General features: G+C 37.0%; 1 protein-coding gene across 5 annotated transcripts in view; it reads right to left on the minus strand.

Moving 5' to 3' along the window:
• Positions 1-23,746, minus strand: part of Nrg1 (neuregulin 1) — a 1,068,405-nt gene that overhangs the window by 732,630 nt on the left and 312,029 nt on the right. The gene's annotated exons all lie outside the window — the stretch shown is intronic.

Genomic DNA, 23,746 nt, shown 5'->3' on the forward strand with positions numbered 1-23,746 from the left:
TTCTACAATATCCTTTCTTCACATTTGTTTTGGTTATTCACAATCATTCAAACACTCTACTGACCCTCCACAAGAATAAACACCCAAGGCTGATAAGGTAAACTCAAATTTGCAAGGCAGGCAAAACACACAGCCTGCTTCCACTATCTCTGGAGTCACCCATGATGTGGAAGCCATATGCTCTCTAAGTAAGAAAAACATACTGTGTAATTTAGGGTTTAGCTTACACAGGATGGAAAGGGATTAACCCTAGTTAGTCAGAAGGAGCAGGCAGAGGGAGGAGGGAGAGGGAGAAAAGGGAGGTGGGTAAGAAGAGGAAAGGATGGAGAAAAGAAGGAAAGCAAGGGAAAAAATGTTTAATCCCAAATATTAGAGATGTTGCTGAGCATCCTGGCTTTCCTCCTTTGAAAGGAAGGAAGGTACCAGGCAGTATGTGCGGAGCTCTCTTATTATTACACCATCACTGGCCAAATTATTTGATTCTCACCGATTTCTTGTCCCAGTCCCCAGGAAGAAATGACTGTGGAAAGCTGTCTCCTTGCTCATTAATACGTCTAGGAAAGAGTTCTCACTTCAGTTTTGTACTTTTTCTCAATGTTAAATTCCCCCAGTGGTATGGTTTGCTTTTAGAACAGGAAGTCTAAAGGTTAAACTATTAAGAGACAGGAGCATTTTTTTTTTTCAAAGATGATGGAAAGGAGCCCTGTCACACCAGCAGGTTTCTGTAGCTCGTGGTTCTTACTTTACATTTTCTATGATGGCACTGCAAGATCACTCTATGTCTCTGTCCTGAGTTTTCCACAGCGATGTGGGATGAGCCATCCTGTCTGTTTTCCATTCTAAGCTAATATCCACTCAAGGATCATCAAAATATACTGTACAGAAATCAGGGACAGGATGGTAGTGAAGGCAGGGTAAGATGTAAAGATATGAGATATAAATAAGGAACTCTGTTGTTGAAGAATAGTGTAAGGGCTGGGCTTGGGGGTATACACCTATACCCCCAGTACTCAAGAGGCATAGACAGGCAGACCTATGAGTCTGATGCCACCATAGTCTACGGAGTGAGTTCTAGGATAGCCAGGCCTACATAAAGAAAACCTGTCTTGAAAAATCCAAGAAGTTGGGAGGCAGAGTATAGTGTGTGGTTAAGGAAAGTGAAGAGTAGCAGGAGACTTCTACCCTTTTTGAGCAGACAGAATGGTGTTGAAAGACATGGGAATACGATCATATAATTTGGGAGATAGTATGGATAGAAATGACTAGAGTCTGTAGACTATATCAGACTGCTAGAAAATTATATGTCATATGGTCCAGACACAAGACTAGATTCAAACTAAAATGTTCTAATTATGAGAAATTAAGCAAAGGAAGAGGTGCTGATAAATGGAAAAGTTTCAGGAGAAACACAGGGCAGTGTGTTTTAGAGAATCAATGGGGTGTCTCTTTTCAATAAGGAAGAGCCCAGCAAATTGAAAATGCTGGATTTTCGAACTATGGAAAGGGTGTTGCCCATCAAATGATTGTGCTTAGGTAACAATGGAGAACACCAGACTGATTGCCTTAAAATGGGAGAAGTTGAGATGATCCAATAATGTAGAAAGGTATTTTGAATATGATTCGCTAAGAGAAGGCAAAATAATCATGGTGACATCTAGAACGGGACACATATTTAACTGAGGATTTATCAACAATCTGAATCTCAGTTTCTTCATTTATAAGATAGGTGTCAATAGTAGGGCTTAACTCATGAATTTGTTGTTGACACTGAAGAAACTTATATATATGAGATGCTTAATACATTTTTGACATATGAGAAACATTTTAAAAATTAGCTATGAATATTTACACTACTCCATTGCACCCTCATTGTCAGTTCTGAGTTATAATCCTTATTATACTCAACTGTCGCAGTTTTAACATGTCTTCTTTCTTAATCTGCAACATGTGATAATTAAGCAAATGCTTGTTGCTTAAACTTTTATTGAAAAACCATAAACAATGAATGTTAACACTAAAAAGAGTCCTTTGAATTCAGCAGGAAAGGCCAAGTGCTGTCAAGAATTTCACATCAGTTTTGACCTTGTCTCAGGTTGGTCCTTGATACCATACCCTGCTGGGGCAGGGAAACATCTCATCATGGCATGACTCACCATTTGGGCAGCCAAGTCACCTCTTATTTAGATTTATGAATGTCATATTCTTTATTGAGTCTCAGAAGAGTTCTAATCAGAAAGATTTCAAACAGGTTCCAGCCATCTCATTAGTACACAGGAAATTGGATAAAGAACATAACCTCTGAAATCCTCCCTTAGTGATTGATCTTTGGGAAATTAGCCCTCCATGGCTTAGATCATTCTACAGATTATAAACATGCCCAGTAAATATGACCTCCATCTAGGCTTGCCCAGTAACAGCAGTGGCATTTGGCTGCAGACAAAATGCCTGCCATGAGCCAAACAGCTGTAGCAGGTGCTATAAATCAATGCAGGATAGTTCTGGTTCCCTATTCCAGTGGGACTTAAAGCTTTCCAAGTAGATTATCTGCATAGATTTCAGGGTGGCAATGTGGCATTATGAACACACAGCTCCCACATCCATTTTCCTTCCATTTACTCAAATGTCAGACTTGTTGAGCAAGAAAACTACATTGTTCAACAGGAAAATCTCTAAATTAAAGTGCAAGGTACACTCAATAAAGTCAGCATTTAAGGAAAGTAAAAATAAAAAAAAATCATACAAAAAGAAGGAAAGTAAAGAATGGGCTGCTTAGTCAAATGAGTCTATAGTTCATTGATAGAAAAATACTTTATGCAAAATACATGTGTGTATATATGAATGCATATACATTTCAGTTGCCTGTACCATTTCTCATAAACATTCAGTATTTAGTATTTATCAATCAAAGGACATGAAATATGTCTTTAAAAGAGTCTGGGATTTCCAATACATCTCACTAAATTAATTAATATTAATGTCTTTGTTACGAAGCTTGTGAAATGCTGAACGGACATAGACAAGCTGGTGTGAGGAGGGCAGAGTTCAATTGGATTGTAAAGACTATGAAAGGTATCTTCTAGCTCATGGTCTACAGCTTCCATTCCACAGTCATTGCTAGCCTCTGTATTAGAGAATGGCTAACTAAATACAAACGAAGACAGAAGGAAAGTTAACAGTACAGTTAAGAGCAAAGTTACAGTAAAGACTCTATTCTAAAATATTCATATTCTTTTAGGGCAATGGTCCCCAGCTACCTAATGATGCCACCTTTAATACAGTTCTTCACACTGTGCTTAACTCCAACTATGATTGTTGTTGTTGCTGCTGTTGCTAGTTTGTAACTGTAATTTAGCTACTGTTGTGAATTATAATGTAGATATCTGTGTTTTCTGATGGTCTTAGGCAGACCCTGTGAAAGGCTATTTGACCTCCAAAGGGATCATGACCTACAGATTAAGAACCCTTATTTTAGGGGAAGAGGTCAAACCATTGGCCTAGTGAACAGTTAAAGAAATCTGTGTTTGATCGCTATTCTAACAGCAGAGGAGCTCTAAGGCATAGAGGAAACTGTTTTTATTTCCACCACAGATTGAACAATTATGTCCTATTCTCTTTATTTAAGTGGGGAATAGGTCAGATGTGCTATGTACATTTGGATGGGGCATGTTATAAGCACATATATCTGTGTTGGAAAGTCAATAAATCCTAAAGCATGCCTGTTTCTGCTCTCTCATAAGGGCTACATCCTCAGGATGGGGCAAATTTTTCTAATCTTCATGATGATGCCTTTGAGATGAGTGGTGTGATCCCCAATGCCTGCCTTTTGGAGTTGATTTCATCATTTGCTAAAGATAATTGTGTTCGCACAGGGCCTAGTACATCATAGATGCTCCCTAAAGCCAGCTCTGGTTCCTGCCAGATTGCAAAAATCCAGTCGTTTGATTTTTCAATACGACTTAAAAATGAGTATCACCTTTTTGAAAATCACATAACTGATTTCTATCTTTTTTGTACAGAAATGTCTCTGTTAAATCCTGGGACAAAGATAAACAAGCATGAACCTCTGTACATATGTCTTAGTTAATTTCTCTGTAGCGGTGACCAAGTACTTGACATGGAGCCACTTGGAGGATGAATGATTTGGGAGTGCAGGCTACTGGGAGGAGAGTCTGGCAGCTAGAAGTGCTGGAGCCTATGGCTACTTGCTTACATCTCAGTGAGCCAGGATAGAGAAAGAGGATAGGTGCTATTCAGCTGGTTTTCCTTTGTATTCATTCAGTCTTTGACTCCAGCCCACTGGATAGTGCTGCCCATACTCTGCATGGGTTTTCATTTCCCAACTATTACTCTCTGTAAACAGACACATGCACACAAATACTTACACACACACACACACACACACACACACACACACACACATTAAATAATCACAATACATTGTGTATATTGATGTCTCAAAAACAGCCATATACACTTAGTCTCTTCCTTCTCTTGTATTCTTTTCTCACCTACAGTCTAGGTTAATACAATAATAACAAATGGGAGGAAATCAGGCTGGGCATATTCACTGATGCAAAGAGCTGTTACAATCTAGGGAACAATAGAAACAGCCAATAAAATTGGATTTAATAAGGAGGAAATGGTGCCAGACAAACCTGATGAATTGTCTGGATGATTATAAAGTGCCGCAGAAGAACAACACATCATGAGTGCAGTCACTTGGATATCAGAACACGGTGTGCATGGAACAAACTGGACAAGAGGCATTGGGCAAAGAACACAGGAAGATAGAAGAAAACAGTATCAATTTGTTGAGGGACTTAAGAGAACTTGCACAGACGTCTGTTTAAGTCATGCGTTTCTGTTTATTCATCCTTATTAATGATCTCGAGAACACAGTAAACAGTGCACTAATGAAATCAGCAGATGACAGTGAGCTAGGGTATGTTGCAAAACATCAGTGAAGACACAGAAATAATACAGATGGTCTGAGAGGAGTTACAGACCTTGGGATCAAATAGCAAAACTCAAGTCAGGTTGGGAAGAGGCCAGCTTCCCACACCAAGAGAAAATAAATGGAAATGCAGATCTAAGCAAGAAGGGGATAAAACATAGAGAAGCCATTTTAGAGAGACTGGTTAAAAGGGAACTAGGGCTATATGCTGTCCCATCCATGAAAGTTTGTCCTGCAAAAATGACAGCCCTAGTGGCATATTATTTTGAACTACAGAGGGAAAAGACATAAGAGTAAAGAAATAAGTATAAATACTGGTCTTAATTCTCAAGTGGTTGCACCTGGAATATTGCTTTTGGTACAAGGGAATCTCCACCAGAAAACCTGGAACAGATTGAGAGTGAAAGAGCAGAGAGATGAGTAACAGGGAGCCTGTTATAACAGAAGATTAGAGAAGCAAAGCAAAGCTGACTTGGCTAAAAGACCCAGAGGAAATCCCAGTGACAGTCTATAAACTCTGGAAATAAAGAAAGGAAGCTGTGGACATCGAAGTTGAGCCATCAGAATGAAAAAGAACACATTAAGTTAAAAGTAGAATGTAGCCTGGATAGAAGGGAATAAATCCAAGTGCTTCAATCAAGGAGGCAGTATCATGAATTGTTCCGGGAAGGCAGAGGATGGAGTTCAAATATTACTTAGAGTCAGAAGCTTAGAATGATAGAGAATATTTGCTCTAAGCAAAGAGGACCTCGGGGGATGTTGCTTAATCCATCTCTTGCTCTCTGCTAGAGAATATATCTAAATCATGTCTGGGCATGCTACTTCCAAAGAATTCAAGACAAGAAGCATGTTGGAAAAGGACAAGGTACTTTACTGCAGGGGGGTTGGTAGGTTAGCTTTGTGCTGGAGCATATGGAAATCTAATTGATGATTTGGCTACAACTAAATGTTGATCTGAAACCCCTCAATTAAACACTTCAGATAGCGGGTAACCCCGAGAGAAAGAAGATCTAAATATAACATAACCGCTATATGAACCGCTTTGTTGGTTCATTAGTTTGTAAATGATTGAGCCCTTATATCAGTACATCAATCTCTCAGTATAACATCACCATTTGCCTATGCAGAGCAAGGATAGAGTGCACAGATGTGGTCACATGAGTGGTTTCATGGAATCTGTCTGGAAGCTCTTGTATTTATTTACTTTTTCTTCTTAATGATATAAGAAATACAATAGGACAGTGTTGTCAGGACAACACAAATACTGAAACAGAATGAGAACCTGGGAGAGAGACTTTGCTTCACCCCGTCACTAACTCAGATGTTAGGAATTAAGAACTGGTTCTAGAATTGATGCTGACATTGTATCTTATCAGCTCTGTATCTCTAGCAAAGCAACTTCTCTGTACATTAATATTTCAATCTGCAAAATGAAGACAATAATACTCTATATTACCTATGATCTTTGGGAAAATTAAGTGAGCGATGCAAAATAAAATCATCAAACTACCAAGCAGAGAATATATCCAAATTCCACAGTAGTTTTCAATTCATAGTTTCCATATTTGTGAATGGAAGTGTTGGTTGGGATCTATATAAGCCTTTGCTTGTGTGTTCAGTATTATTCTATGTACTTAGAATCTCTGATTAGTCTAGAGCTGTGGTCCCAATCTTCTTAATACTGTGACCCTTTCACACAGCTCTTCAAGTCGTGGTAACTCCCAAACACAAATTTATTTTTGTTATTGCTTTGTAACTATAATTTTGCTACTGTTATGAATCATAATGTAAATATCTGTGTTTTCTGATAGACTTAGATGACTCCTGTGAGATGGTCATTGGATCCACCCCCTGAAGGGGTCACAAGTCTCAGGTGGAGGTCCACTGGTCTAGAAAAACAAAATTATAAATGAACATATCTAAAAGATAAAGTAAAATAAGTAAATGTCACTCTATGTAATGTTCAAATGTAAATTCCAGGTAAGTTTTTAAAAATGCAAACAATAAATGGAGAATGCTGGTCAAGGTAGAACTGAAGAGTGGGTACCATTTTTAAAAAAAATACAACAAGTGTAGACCATACAATGAAGGTTGGTAAACAGCCTCTCTTGGGGGATACTGAGGACAGGATAGTGTGCATGAAGTATGGATTTGGTATAGCAGGCACCATGAAACCCTTGTACCTGCCCTATGGATGTCTTCACACTAAGGCCTTCACCCACCTGTACATTCCTTCATCTTATGGTTCAGCCAGAAAAAAAAAAACTGCAAACCAACAAACCCATTGCCCTTCAGTTCACTTCTTCAGCAGAGAGTCAATTTCCTTTGCTTCCATATCCAACATCTTCCCTTAATTGCTTTTAAATTTAGATTAAAGTATTTGCTACACAGTATTTTCTTTAGGATATTCACTAGACATCTCTAATGTTTAAAATGATGTAGATTTGTTCTGACAACTGGAAAAAATTCCCTTTTATCATTTCAATTAACTTTTCCCCTAGGTAACTATCTATCTCTTTTGACATGATTTTGAATACCACTAATTATGTAACCAAGGACTTATATGCATTTGTCTGTCTTCATTCCTCTGCCCCTTCTTCTAGGACAAAATACAAGTACATGGGATACACGAGAGAGTCAGAGACAAGCAGAAGCACCCAAATTGGAGTAAATATCTCCTGAAAAATGTTGGAAGTGTGAGAACAACTGTGGCAGTCCTGCACGTGAAGGATAAACCTTCCCAGGCTATCACAAAAAGATGGTTTCAAGCAATAGATCAATGTCTACTGAAGGAAGAGATTTCTACTGTCTCTCCATTAGCACATTTTTTCATTATCTTAAGTATGTTGCCTGCAAAGCATGTGTAATAATTGAGCTTCAATGCTGCAGTTATTTGGTTATAGGGACTTTGTACCTTATGATTCTTATGAAAACTTGCACCATGGTTCAGATTCTGCCAAAGAAACATTTATATACCCTTGGATTGCTGCAGATAAGATGCTATTTTAACCTCCTGTGTTTATCGGAATTTATCCAATAACCTGAAAGGGAAGGCTTCTAAAACCATTTTTGGACTAATATTGCACTAGCCATACCATGGATACTTAAAGCACCAACAACACTCTAATCCTACTCAGGCCTTTAATTCAAAGCCCTATTTATCTAGGATCTTCCTTTGGGTGGTAAAATAAAATGAATGAGTTATATTTTATACAACTTCTGAGCTGGAATTCACATGAATCAGAAATACATTAGAAAGTTGCACCAATTTTGGCCACGTTTTAGGATCCAGCTAAGTGTCCTTCCTGAACTAAGACAATAGAGATTTGGAGCTAACTCTTCTAAGTTCATTGAACAAAACTATAGATATACAATAATTACATTAGCAGAAACTGTGATGCTTACAAAGAGAAGTACAAAGTGTACACATTCCATTAAGGTTTCCTAGCTAACCAGACTTTTCAATATTGTTGAACATCTTGGAATAGGCAAAAAACTTGAATGAACTGATGATAGGTGATAGATAGATAGATAGATAGATAGATAGATAGATAGATAGATAGATAGATATGAGAGAAAAGAAAAAAGAGAGAGGGGAGAGAGAGAAAGAAAAAGAAAGAGAAAGAAAGAAAGAAAGAAAGAAAGGAGAAAAATGGGTAGATGGATTTATAGATGATAGATTGTAGGTAGGTGATAAATAAACAGACAGTTAGACAAATGGATGATAAATGGATACAAAGACAGATGATAGATAAATGATGATAGATAGGTAGATAGATAGATAGATAGATGATAGATGGCTGATGGATAGAGCAAGCTCATATACAGACACATGAAATGTCATTAAGTTATCTCCTACTTTACTAGAGAAAAACATATACTGGCTGTATACAAACTTCTGAGAAGTCTCTCAACCTTGAAATCAAAAAATCACCTCAAAGTAAAAATCTTGTGAAATATGTGTGTTTATCTTTTAGGTTTTACCCACTAAAAAGATTTCTGTATTAGACTATATTTTTAGAACATATGAGTTTAATATGATAAATGTGTACACACCATGTAAGCTCATCCTTAAATATAAATAGATAATACATTTTAAAAAATTCTGGCGATTACTTTTACCTATGGATAAAAATATTTTACCTTGGCTGGGCGGTGGTGGTGCATGCCTTTAATCCCAGCACTTGGGAGGCAAAGGCAGGCGGATTTCTGAGTTGTAGGACAGACTGGTCTACAGAGTGAGTTCCAGGACAGCCAAGGCTACACAGAGAAACCCTGTCTCAAAAAAAACAATATATATATATATACAAACCAATATATATATGTGTGTGTGTGTGTATATATATATATATAACCTTTTATATATATATATAACCATATATATATATATATATAACCTTTTATATATATATAACCATATATATATATATACATATATATATATATATATATATATATATATATATATATATAACACCTTAATTCTTTCTAAACATAATGACATTTCTAAAACATTTCTTGGTTCAACCACTTCTCCTCCTTGCTGATCCCATTATGTAGCTTTCCATCTTTTATTTCTCATTTTGGTATTCTTACCATGTATCACTTTTTCTCAGCTCAATTATCCTATTAGCTAGCGCTTCAGATAGGACATATTCCCTCCAAATTATGGAACAAACAAAAGCCCTTATAGAGCTCAGCAAAATGTGTTTGAAAGAAAACCACCAACCAATATTCCCAGGATTTCCACAGAGCCTTTCATGACATTCTAACACAAGAAAATTAATGTCTTGAATTCTTGAACTTTGCCAGGACTTTGTATAATTTTGTGTATCAGAAAGAGACCAGGGACCTTTGTTGCCTGGTGGACCCCAAATGATCCTTTCTCATTCCCAGGAGTGTTTTCAGAGACTTGGAGTCAAAATAACCCTGGAGTCAATTATTCTCTTCTTCCTTTTGCCATTTGCCCACTTGTGAAATGAGACTAACAATCCATCACTTCTGAGTCCCAATTTTCTATTTATCAAGTTAGAAATAATACAACATGCCTGATGAAAGTACTTTATTTGATTCTTCTAGCATGTTTTGTGTGCCTACATAAGCTAGGGGCAACTTTAAGAATTTGGCATATAAGTGAATACTATTAACAAAGGGCTCTGCTATCTACCATGAAGTTTAGCATCTTGGGATAAAGTAGTTAAGACCATATGGATGGATAGGTTGATAAAGACAGACAGATGGAGCAAGTTCAGATTGTACGGTAGAAAAGGTTCAGCAAATAGTAGCTATTAGCCAATCCATATTCATATATATAAATAAATGTCATTACTCTGTTTCTTAATCATTTTTCTACATAGAAAAGATGTTTACCAGGTGGTGGTAGCGCATACCTTTAATCCCAGCGCTTGGGAGGCAAAGGCAGGTGGATTTCTGAGTTCAAGACCAACCTGGTCTACAGAGTAAGTACCAGGACAGCCAGGACAACACAGAGAAACCCTGTTTTGAAAAACCAAAAAAAAAAAAAAGAAGAAGAAAAGAAAGATGTTTACTAAGACAAAATACCTACAATCAAAAGTGTGTGTGTGTGAGTGCATGTGTGTGTCTTTCTGTGTTTATCTGTATGTATGTGTCTATGTGTGTATATTTGTGTGTATATGTGTGTGTGTGTCTGCCAGTCTGTCTCTGTGTATGTATGTGTGTATGCATGTTACTGTAAGTGTATGTTTGTATGTGTCTCTGTGTGTACATCTGTGTCTGTATTTTTGTTGTTGTATGTGTCTGTGTGTCTCTCTCTGTTTCTCTCACTCAGTTTGTATCTCTCTCTGTGGGGGGGGGGGGGGGGGGAGGGGGGGGGGGGGGGGGCAGAAGGATGGAGGGAGGAAACTGGTACCTAAAGAGATATTCCTCAGAGTTTGTTTACATACTAAAATCCACAGATGTTCAAGTCTCCTTTTTGAAATGCTGTGTAGTGTTTACATATAATCTGTCCTCATGCTCCTGTATAACTAAAAGTATGCCTACTTTACTTATAAAATTTAGTAAATTGTAAATTATCACTATTGTTTTATATTATTCATGAAATAATAACCAAAAAATGCCTGTACATGTTGAGGTCCGACACAGATTTTCCTTATAGATTTTTCCTAGAATTGGTTGAATCCACAGTTTGCAGAACCCATAAATATGCAAGTTTAATTATCCATGGTCAGGTGGGTGTGTCAACAAATATACTGTATGAACACATATAAAGAATCTATGAGTATTTTTAGTAAAATTCTTTTCTCACAGCAAAGTTATATAAGACACAGGAAGAATAGGGAAACATCTTAACTTTGCAACTTATTCAATATATTTTGAAAAGTATGCTACAGTTCTAAAGGCTCTAATTAATTTTCAGCTTCTTGGATGTGACACACACATACACACACTTAGAATAGCACACATATGTGAATAGGTTGCAACCAGTATAACTCTGTGTAGTTCTCAAATCTTTGATATTTTATAAAATATACATGAGATGTATTCTATCTGTGAGCAGGCTTAACAACACACACTCAAGCCTGTACATATGCTGCCTGTCGCAAGCACATTGAGGCCCTAGCATTGTGATGTTGGCTTGAAATTATAGCTAGAAATAAACAAGGTTATTTTTGGTCTTGGCATACATTGATAACTTCTGCAAGATAGAATCTGTGTGTATACATGATATAAAATCAAATTTATTCATGTTTATGAGTTGTCATCTTTACCAATTATAAAAGAAATACTTATCCTAGTGTAGCATTTGAGAACAAAGAAATTGTAACTGGCCAACAGGGAAAGATTCCCAATCAGTTGAAGATTTGATTTCTCTATATGCTGAAGCAAAGCATAGAGTTTTCAGCACAAGGGTCTCGTTATCTAGTGATGGTGGACAACCAAGAGCAATGGCAAGAGCATGTATTGGTTTGGGTCTCCAGAATCAATAACTCTTGTAAGGTGATAACACATGTATGGCACTGAGATTTTTAACCTAACAACTTAAATCTTCTGGGAAAAGCACTGTCCACTCATGAGAAGTATTTTTGTTAAAATAAAAAATAACAACCCTATATTTCCGTTCATCGGGCTTTGTTGCTGTTGTTGCCTACTGCTGAATCTTACATGCTACAATAGTAACCTAACAAGCAAACATGATGAAATAGAGGCAAACACATACTTATGGGGATAACCAACTATGCTTTTGATTGGATTTGATGTCTGCTCAATAGAAGAAGATTCGTGCATAGTAGTGTAAATATGGTCAAAACCCATGACTAGAGAGGTCATAGACTCTAAGTGGAACATATTGTTTTTCTAAAAGGTTATGGTGTTAAGCTTCCTTGAAGATACATGTAAATTTATATTCATAGATTTGAGCTGCTCTCAACCTTAATCAGTAGACAGTGTCTGCTGAAAAGACTCATAAATACTCAAAGTGCTAAGAATAAGCAACTGTGAATATTTATCTGTGGAAGTGTGTCTGTATTAAAAGGAGATAGAAAGAATGTAAGAGCTCAAGTTGGGGAGGATTGCTGTACAGCTCTGTCTGCTGGAAACGACATGACTTTGGCACACATGACAGCACCTGTGGTCAGTCACACAAGTACTCCCCAAGACCCAACGTGGATGAGGGAGGGACTACAGAGGCCCTACCATGAATTAAGAAATTAGTGGTAATCAATGGCAATGGGGTGAAGAAGGGAGGCAGAGTCCTTTATCCTTGAAGGATGACAATTGGCAAGCTGTCCACTCCCCAGTAGAAGACCCTAAACATATGCACATGGTGGTAGCACTAACTGGACTTATTGGCTTAAAACTTTAATAAAGGATTTGAAGTTGGAGTGGTATGTGATTAGGAGAGTCCTGGAGAGAGTTTGAGGGGCGGAGTACAGAGTGGTTGGAATTGAGACACATTGTTTCAAGGAGTAAAAGATATTACTAAAGTACTTTTTAAAATGTTGAAATGTCATTGCTTTGTATTGAATCACAGTTACTACAATTTCTGGCTTCATGGTCTTAGACAGTTGGCGCCATTTCTATCTGTACATGTTCCATTATCTTCCGGGGGGATAATTATTGAAATTGGTACATAACTGCATATATGAAATCTGCTACCCTGCTACATGACTATATCATGCAATGATTAAGTCTGGGGAGTTAGGATGCCCATTACCTCAGGCACACATACAGCAGCTTTAGGAGAGAACCTTTTGAAATCCCATAAACACTTAAAAGGAGCTAAAACCTCTTCGCTATACTGTGTAAAAGGACATATAAAATTTACTCTTCCTATCTAACTTTAGCCACCAACTAATCTCTCCTCAGCTTCCCCTTTCTTCTACTCTCTCCAGTCTTTGCTAAGTCATTATTCTTCTGGTAACTATTTCTAAAAGACTATGTAGGTTGTTTTTGTTTGTTTGTTTGTAAGCTACCGATGGGCTACTGTTGTAATTTAATGAATTAATATAGAAAATTATTATAAGTTCTTTGTAAATATTAACCATTACTTGAGTGGCCTTAAAAAATTAATCTCCTTCTACTGTTCAGTTAATACTTGCTAGCTAATAGAATTTTTTCAAAGGCATAACATTTCATGCAAAATATAAATTGTTTTTCAAAACACACAAGGATTTCTGTGAATTAATAAGAGATGCAAAATTCAAACAGCAAATTTGCATGTGAGGCTCTAGTCTGCATTGAAGCTGTCATTTCTGCACTTTACAGTCTTGCAATGTCATCGCATACCTAAACAAAGGCTTCGGAGCTACGAAACACACACTACCCCAAGCTACTTCAAAGCAAAGGAATTCAACCTTCCCATTTTCAGATAAATGCAGAGGCTCAGCAATGAGAGTCAAGTGTGATCTTACCCATGTAAATCAACAAAGTTTGTTTTATCTGAACATACACTTGAATGTGAAAAAATGGGACTTTTAAGGGAGTAAAACACAACATTTCCATAGAAAATGCCTTTTCAAGTTAGGATCAGAAAGAGTACAAAACTAATAAATGTCACTCCAAAATATTTTCTAAAAGGATCTTTTCAGAGAAATACATCAAAACAGGAATCTTTGTTTCGGGCCTCCTAGGCAAGATGATCTCAAAGGAAAATAGAATGATTCAACCAACTACTTGGCTTGACAATTCTTATCACTCCAAAGTCGTGCTTTTTCTTTTGAGAGTACTTTCAGGTAACTAATTCTATAAATACATAGAACACTTCAGACTCGGGCAGAAATTTCTGTTGTGTATGTGTGGGTTTTTTTTTCATGTAATATATGCAATATAGGGTAAACTAAGAGGATCTAAGGTCAAAACTATTTGTGATAAAAATTATCCAGCACCAAGGCTCCAGCTGCATATGTAGCAGGGAACTGCCTTATCTGGCATCAATGGGAGAGGAGGCCCTTGGTCCTGTGAAGTCTTGATGGCCCAGCGTAGGGGAATGCTAGTGTGGTGAGGCAGGAGTGGGTGTGTGGGTAGGGGAGCATCCTCATTGAAGCAAGGGGAGGGAGGATGGAATAGGGGGTTTAGAGAGGGGAAACCAGGAAAGAAGATAACATTTGAAATGTAAATAAATAAAATATCCAATAAAAAAAAACATAATCCAGCTCTAGTCACAAGTTATAATTGACCTAAAGCCCAGGAACTTTATTGGCTGCACATATTGTAAAAGTAAACTTCAATGAACACAAAATGGACACCCCAAATATTCCCTTAAGGTATGCAGGAACAGTGGGAAAAGTAGAGGCACACACTTTCAATGGCTAGCTCTGCTCAGGTTCACAGCACACTGAGAGAACAGCAGGTGTATGTGCAGTGACGGACTGATTTAATGAGCTGACTGCCGACGCGCTCCTAGTGATAACACATGGTAGTTCTGGTGACTGCCTCCTGCATTTCTGGATCTTCTTTTCAGTGGTGCTGTGTTACATGGAACAATTAATGTACAGACTCATGGAATGCGATTAATTAATTATGGTGAGACCCTAAGATCTTTCTTTTTGTTACAAAATGTATACAATGTATTTTGTCTATTTTCCCCCCTCCCTGAAATACCTCCTATATCGTTCCCACCTGCACACCCACCCAACTTCATGCTCTCCTCCCTCTCCAATACGAAAACAAAAGAAATGAAAATCAAAATTACAAACAAAATATCTACAAGAGCAACTGAGCAAATGGTATCAGTAAAGTCACCTTCACCTTGAACTGTTAGAGCGGCCCCTGGAATCTAAGGGGGAGGGCAGAGCCCACCCCACCTCCAACTGGGACTTTCTATAGAAAATCATTTAAAATTCTGAAAAGTTAAAAATGCAGTTATGGATTGTGCTGGTTTAATAAGGTGGTGGCAGTAGATTCTCCTCCAAGATCCATGGCCTCACAAGCCCCAAGTAGTTGGCTACATTTGCAGTGCTAGCCACACTTTCTCTATTGTTGAGTCAGCCCTATGTCCAATTAGACAGCTAATTGATTACCACTAAAATAAGCCTCCCACTATTACATACTCACATACACACAAGTAACATTACACAGAAGGAGCAGGCTATATTTATATATTTAAGAATATAAGTATTTGTGTTTGTGTGTGTGTGTGGGCATATGTGTGTGTAAACTTGAGAGAGAACAAAGGATTATACTAGGAGGTACTAGAGAGAGCACAAGGAAGGGGCTAATGGTATATTTATAATGAAATTTCAAAATATAAAAATGTGTGAAATAAAGCAGCAACAAACCTTAAACAGACAACAGGTTATATTTTCTGAAGGAAGTCACAGTATTATGTTCTGTTTTTTAAAAGTCATTACTTTTTCAGATAATATTTATTAAATATATGTCTCAGATACCAAGCTAAACACCTCGGGAGACTCATTCATTCCATGAATTTCCCATGTAGCAAAGCATTTCTCTGCTCTACTGATAGTGCTGATCAGAATATTTTCAGAAATTAGAGTACCGATACTCTAGTACATTAAACAGTTTGCCTGAGGTCACACAGAGAGCGAGTGTTGAACTAAAGCTCAAACCATGATCTATCTGCCATCAAAGCCTATATATCCATAACATGTTTTATAGGCCATTTTCTAAAATGACCTTAGGTGTAGCCGGTAGAGTTACTCTTCCTTTAACAAGATCCGTCCAGAAGCAAAGCATATGGAAACAATCATCCAATCAAAAACAACCACCACTTCTCCTTTGACCTAAGGTTTAGGGAAGAGGTCAGTATCCCCAGTACATTAAGAGAGAGAAAACAATGGCATCCTCACCCTACAAAAGCAGGGGGAAAAGATAACTGTGTTCAACGTTCTCAAGGGGAGAACCGAATGAGCAAAACTCCTTTGGAAATATCATCTATCTGAACTGAATCCAAACTCTAAAACATCGAACATTTATAAAAAGCTTTACCTAAGTCAGAGAGATAATAGAAATCCCGAGGAACATAGGGAGGGATCAACAATCAAATTCACCAGAAGGAAACATGAGCCTGTAACATCTGGAGAAGCAATCTAATATTCAGATAGGGCATCCAAACAGAAGAGCATTTGGAAGAGCACAATTGCCACAAATGACTCTTGCTTCATGTTGAAATTCTATAAAATTAGCCCGAAAGACATCCCAGGAAAAAGCGTAGTCTTCTTACTTTTCTCTTAAGAAAACACATTTTGGAAAAGTTGAAGTAACTGTAAGAGTTCACAAAGAAATTTGGCACCAAAACAGATTAACAATTTCTAAATTGTTCTGCCTTCAAATGTCAAAATGATATTAACTGCTTAACTAATATCCACTATGTCCAGATGCTAAGGCTGTTTGCAAGTTGATGGTAAAGCTGTATTTAGGAAGAGACAGCAATACAATTACCAAAGGCAGTTAATCGAGGTGGAAAAAGGAAAAAAGCCATGGACATTTACAAGCATGGGGATTGTTCTGCCAAATGAACATACTGCCCCTGGAAATCTAGTTAGTGTCAAATCATCTCCTAGCTTCTGGAAGGCAACACTTCCTTCATTTGCCAGGCCCCTTTATTGTACGTAGCTATTAAATCCAGAGGGACTTTTTCTAAGGCCACCTTAAATGACCTTTTAAACTTTCACTCAACAAATGAAAAGATTCTACTCTTTGCTTGGTTTCCCATCTGTTCACTTCATAACTGTAGCCACCTTTTGGGTGGTAATGACACTCTTTTATTGTGATATTAGCTAGAAACTTCACATCACTAGTCATATTCAAAAGAGTCTCGATCACAGGCATCTCCTGGCCAGAAACCTCCATTTGAACTCACTAATCAACTTCCAAGTCTACACATCCATCTTAGTGACCTCAAGAGCAATTCGTCCGTTCACTACAGAACATTGAACCCATCTTGACTCCTGAACATGAGAAGAGCTGATCCTGAATGAATGCTTTGCGGGGATGATGTAAACAACGGTTATTTATAGTCGGGTCAAAAGAGTTGTGCATCTTAGGAGACTACTATTTTACAAGACTTGTCAAGCCAATAAATACTAAGATCAACAAGGGTGAATGGTGAAGGGATGATGAATGTTTAATAGGATGCATGTCTACTAGGTTTTAGAAATAAGAAAAAAGAGGTGAAATGTATCAAAGAAAAATTTAAGTGTATTATCAAGGACCGTGATGAGGTAACAGGAAGTTAAATGTATTTTTCAGCAATTTATAACAATTTTCATTGAAAATATTTTCTGCTCAGAATATTATTTATAATTCAAAATAAATCTAACAATAAAGTGACAGTTAAATAAGTACCTCAAAGACCAAGTACCATTGAAAGTGGAATATATAAATATAATATATACAGTGGTATAATTCATGTTATTGATATATATATATGCATATATGCACTATGAAAATGATGCTTACTCTGATAGTAACAGGACAAAATATATGTACTTTATATAAACATTTTAAAGAGTATCTTTAAAAGATCTATGGATAAGATCTAGCCATAAAGAAAACATATGAAAGACAAAATGAATTTAAAAATTTCCTAGCCATTTACTTACAGATAAAACCATGAATCATTTTCATGGTTTCCTATTAGATGTATACTGTATAATAAACGCTATTTTATATTAGAATGAGTAAAAACTTCTCGATAGAAAAGACAGCCACTGAAATTAAGATAAATCTTAGATATGTCTTAACTAATGTATACAATAGACTTCTGATGCGTGGCTTGTTCTTTTCTTTATTTCCCAAGGACCCTAGTTGCCTATAATCTATTTTTGCTTATCTCAAGCTCAGACCAAACTTAAGTATTTACATTAGTCATCAATTCTTTAACAATTGCCACAAATGGTTTCCTATACAGATATCTCTCTTTATTAAACCCTAAGTGCAGTTTTCCTTATATAAAACCAAATTCCATTAGCTCTAGAAGTATATATCCTACTTATATAGTTTATTCTTTTATTTATTTATTTAGATCTTTATTCACAAGCACTTCATCTCTGTCGCTCTTAGCCCCTTCCTGACTTTAACTCCTTCTGTTGTATTCTTTTCTACATTCCAAATTCATGACCTCCTCTTTCTTTATTATATACTCAGTCACACACACACACATACACACACCTTTAAGTAGGAGTTTTATCATTTAGAGATAACTTGCTTAATAAAGTAATAACATTTGGTAACTTAGCATTTTGAACATGTAGGGCAGTAAAAAGCAGGCTAGAGGGTGGAATCTAATTCTATAATATTATTATAGAAAAAGATATGAAGTGAATACAGCCCCAAAAGGAGAGAGTGTTTAGAATGTGAGCAATATAAGCCTAGTTACTGAATACCAGACTTGGGGAAAAAATTATGCTTTTAGAAGTCCATAATTAACATAAAGAAGACACCAGGGACAAAAATAGTCTGCTTGGCCATTTTTCCTAGTTCTAGTGTTTTGGAACTTTAAGTGATTAATACTCAGAAGCCAGTGGGTTTTCACAGCTTGAAATGGTAGTGTGACATACTGTTAATGCTCCCATGAGTTTCAGAATATTGGAGATGAATGGGCCTTAGAGAACGGTTTCTACCTCAATCTTTCATTGTGCAGATGAGGATATTGATGTTCAGGGAAATCTTTCAAAAATGCAAATCAGATCATATCATTACTATGTTTAATATCCTTTAGTGGCAGGATTTCTGCCTCCAGCTATCACAAAGTAGCTTATAGTCTATTAATACAAGAACAACAACTATAAATGCAGAAAGAAACTATTGTCTGAATGCATTGGAGAATGATTTAGGCAGCAGCAACTTGACAGAGCACATCAAGATCCTGAGAAAAAGCACATTTCAATGGAGGCTGTTACTCCTCCATAAGCAGTCGATGGCAGAGAGCTTGAAAAGGAAATGGCGGCTCAGAGCTGCCATCCGTGCTGTGGAGCTGAGAGGGAAAAAAATAGAGTTTGGGTACATTCTAGTTACTTTTCTGTTGCTGTGATAAAAATGCTTTGACCAAGGCAACTTATAAAGTGAAGGGTTTACTTGTGCTCCTGGTTAAGAAGGGCTGAGAGTCCATCATGGGAAGGAAGCTTGAGAGCAATAGAGGACACAGCTGAGGGGCTGAGAGTCCATCATGGGAGGGAACCATGAGAGCAAGAAAACGCACAGCAAACTCAGCAGGGCGATCAGGATTCTGAAAGCTCACAGCATTTTCTGCACACATGAAGCATAAAGAACAAACTCAATGTAAAGGAAAGTTTTAAACTCTCTAAGCTCACCCCCAAGGTCATGTTTGCTCCAATAAGTGCACACATCCTAAACCTCTTCAACAAGAGTCACCAACTGTGGACCAAGTGTTCAAATATCATAACATATGGGGGACATTTCTCATTTAAACCACCAGAGGTATCCATAAACAGAAAAGGACCATGATTTCAGCTGAGACTTATAAGTTGAAACCTGAATATCTAGACAAAATGCAAACAGAAACCTCTCATGAAGAGTGACATGTAAGTAGGACATGTAAGTGGACTACCTCAGGTCCTTGTTGGACCAAGATGATATATTCTTACTTCATTTTCCTCCAAGAGGTAGGACATCAAGGCATGATACTGTCAAGTTTTCATGTACAGTGTCTAAAGCCAAATTAAAATTTTCCAGTCACACAAAAGCACAGGAAATCAAATGATCAAAAACCAAAAGATAAAATAGTAGAAATGGACTTGATGGGTAGATTAAACATAGCAACTGATATGGATTTTAAAATAAATATGTCATTAATTTGTATAATAAGGAGGTAATGAGATTTTCACCAGATGATTAAGAAAATGAGTATTTTTGTACTAAAAGTAGAACAATTGAACTTAAAACTTAGCATAAAGTATCAGCAAAACCAACACAAAAATGAAGACAGTGAACAAGAAAGTAACAAGAAAGTAAATATAAATATGCTTGGAAAAAAGAAAAAGAAAAAAGAAAAGGATACAAAGATAAGAATACACATAACATATTATTAGATTTCCTAAAGGGAGAGAGAAAAAGAGGGAGGAAGAGAGAAAGTAAGAGGGTGAGAGAGAGCAAGAAAGAGAGAACAAGAGAGAACGAGATTGAGATATACAAAATGTTTATATCCATACAGACAATGTATGTTCATGTCAGACAAAAAAAAAACATACTATAAAATTAAGAAACTCCACCAAAAGTTAGTAAAAGAAATATCTTACATACCAGTTGTATATCAAATTTAGAATGGAGTAGATAATATAGTTTTAAAATCAGTTATTGCTGTGGTAATAATAAACTGGACTGTAATATATTAGTCAAGAGAAACATGGGCAGTTAATAATGATAACAGGGCCATGTCATCAGAAAGGCATTTGTTCAATGTTTATATAACTTCAACATATCAGTTTTTTTATTTTTAGAAAGCAGGGTTATGATCAGAAATAGTGATTTAAGTGTGGCTTTCCCAATTGCCAACACATTAAGGACAAAATAAAATCAGTAAGGATATAAAATATTTATTTAGCTTATTTAATAGCCTTGCTTACTTAGCATTCATAAGGTGTTATATTTAAAATATGTGAAATATATGTTACTTAAAATACTTATTAAATGTTTATCAAAATTATACCATATAATAACTAATTAAACAATTCTCATTTTTAAATCACCATAATCCTCAAGAATATGTGCTCTGATCATTGTGGAAATAAGCTGGAACTCAAATGCAGAAATATAACTAGATACTTGATAGCCATTAAATGTGATATAATAAGCAACACATATTAAAATAATTTATGAATAAAAGACAAATGAGAATGAAAGCTAACTACGTAAAAACCCATGAATATAATTAAACTTCTGATTAGAGATACTTATTGCCCTTTATGTATGTGTTTGAAAAACAGAAAAATATCAATGATCTAAGCTTCTGGCTTAAAACATTATAGAATATAACTGAAATAGTGATTTATGAACGTCTCCTTTTACGTCAGTGTGCCTCGATCCAAATAACCAGAGGTTAGGTAGGTGTTTTGGCACCAGGAGAGAGAGGGGATCTTCTATACAAGGGTAAGTATAGTGTAATATTTAAGGAAATATAGGGGAAACTGAGATGAGAAGGGTCCGAGTGCAGGGTAAAAGATGGGATATGGGGAGAGGCTATGAACACTAATGGCCTTTTGACAAACCGTATAGAAACGCACTACGATAGTGCATTCAAATATATGCATACATGAGAGCGATTTAAATCCTGTCATCATACAATGGGGGAAACAATGTCCCAACAGGGCATCTTATGCTATGAAGTAAAACCTCCACTGTCCAGTTTTCTTGACAAGACTCGTACAACAGGCAAGTCAGATAATGAAAAAGATATTAAAACTCACATTCTGACTATCAGGTGGGAACAGAAAAGCAACATTTGTGGATGTCCTGAACATATCAAGTAGATATGGAGAAATGGAGTTCTAAATAAATAAACTTGGAGAAATAGCCAAACAATTTCTCAAAAGAATACAACTTAAAAGCAAACAGAAGTTGGATGTAAAATCTTCAGAATTCTCATCTTTTCATAATCAAGACCAGGAATTAAAGCTACTTTCAGAATGGAAATTCAGGCTAAGATGAATTCTCTATGAATTCTTTTAAACATTTTCTCAAAACATCAAGATTAGCCCCAAAGCTCAGAACACCCAAGATACAATTCACAGACTATATGAAGCTCAACAAGAAAGAAGACCAAAATGTGAATGCTTCAGTCCTTCTTAGAAGGGGGAACAAAATACTCACAGGAGGTAGACGGTGGGAGGGACTTGGGAGGAATACAGGAGGGGAAGGGAGAAAAGGGGGGCAGGATCAGGTATGAGAGGAGACAGGGATGATATACAGAGGATCAGGAATTTGAACATAGTCATGTAGCAATAGGAAATGGGGAACTGGGGGTAGCCTTCAGCAAGTCCTAGATGCCAGAAAAGCAAGAGGCTCCCAGGACCCAAGGATAAGATTAGCTAAAATACACAACAAAAGGGAGGGAGAACCTGAAGAAACCATATCCAGATGTTAGGTAAGGCCCTTGGTTGGGGGATGGGGCCATCCACTCATCTCCAAATTCTTAACCCATAAGGGCTCTTGTCTAAAGGAAATACAGGGACAAAGTGTGGAACAGAGACTAAAGGAAAGTCCATCCAGAGACTGCCTCACCTGGGAATCCATCACACAATACAGACACCAAACCCAGACACTATTGCTGATGCCAAGAATTGCTTGCTGACAGGAACCTGTTATAGCTGTCTCCTGAGAGGCTCTGCCAGATGCTGACAAATACAGAGACAGATGCTTGCAGCCAACCATTGGACTTAGCACGGTCCCCAATGGGTCCTAACTCCAATGGAGGAGTTGGGAGAAGGACTGAAGGAGCTGAAGGGGTTTGCAACCCCATAGGAAGAACAACAATATCAACCAACCAGACCCCCCACAGAGCTCCCAGGGACTAAACCACCAACCAAAGAGTACACATGGAGCAACCCATGGCTCAAGCCTCATATGTAGCAGAAGATGGCATTGTCCATCACCAATAGGAGGAGAAGCCCTTGGTCCTGTTAAGGCACAATTCCTCAGTGTAGGAGAATGCAGTGAGGTGGGAGTGGGTAGGTGAGAACACCCTCATAGAAGCAGAGGGAGGAGGATAGAAGAGAGGGATTTCAGAGGGGAAACCAGGAAAGGGGATATCATTTGAAATGTAAATACATAAAATATCCAATAAAAAAAAAAAAAACCTTCCATGGACAGCAATTTAGTAGAAATATCCTAAAACATGATCACTATTTGAATAACTTAGGAACTGGTAAATGATACTAACTTGCATTCAGGGCAAAATCAACAAAAAGAGAAAATTATTTTCCTTGATACCATAAAAACAATTAAAAAAAAAAAACAGGAAAACTAACGAATTTTCATGAAGAGGGAACATGAATATTACAGACCAGTTTATTTCTTAGAGGCTAGATGCAATAGAAACCAAACTGTCAACATCTCCATAATTGCCAATAATACCACGAAATAAAATTCTGAGTGTTCACCAATCATATTTTAGTGCCAAACATTTCATGCAAGCAGCTGTTGATGATGCCAAATATAGTTTTCACAGCATGTGGAATGAACTAATGGTCGATGCTGTATTTTTAGATTTCAGAGAGGTTCTTTTTGTTGGTACAATTACTTCTAAATTCTGCAGAGATCAGTCAGATGACCCAAATAGAGGTCACAGGAAAGGCCTGGATATGATGGCAGGGTCTTATCTGACATTGTCTTCTG

Source organism: Mastomys coucha, unplaced genomic scaffold (genome assembly GCF_008632895.1).
Source record: "Mastomys coucha isolate ucsf_1 unplaced genomic scaffold, UCSF_Mcou_1 pScaffold22, whole genome shotgun sequence".
NCBI lineage: Eukaryota > Metazoa > Chordata > Mammalia > Rodentia > Muridae > Mastomys > Mastomys coucha.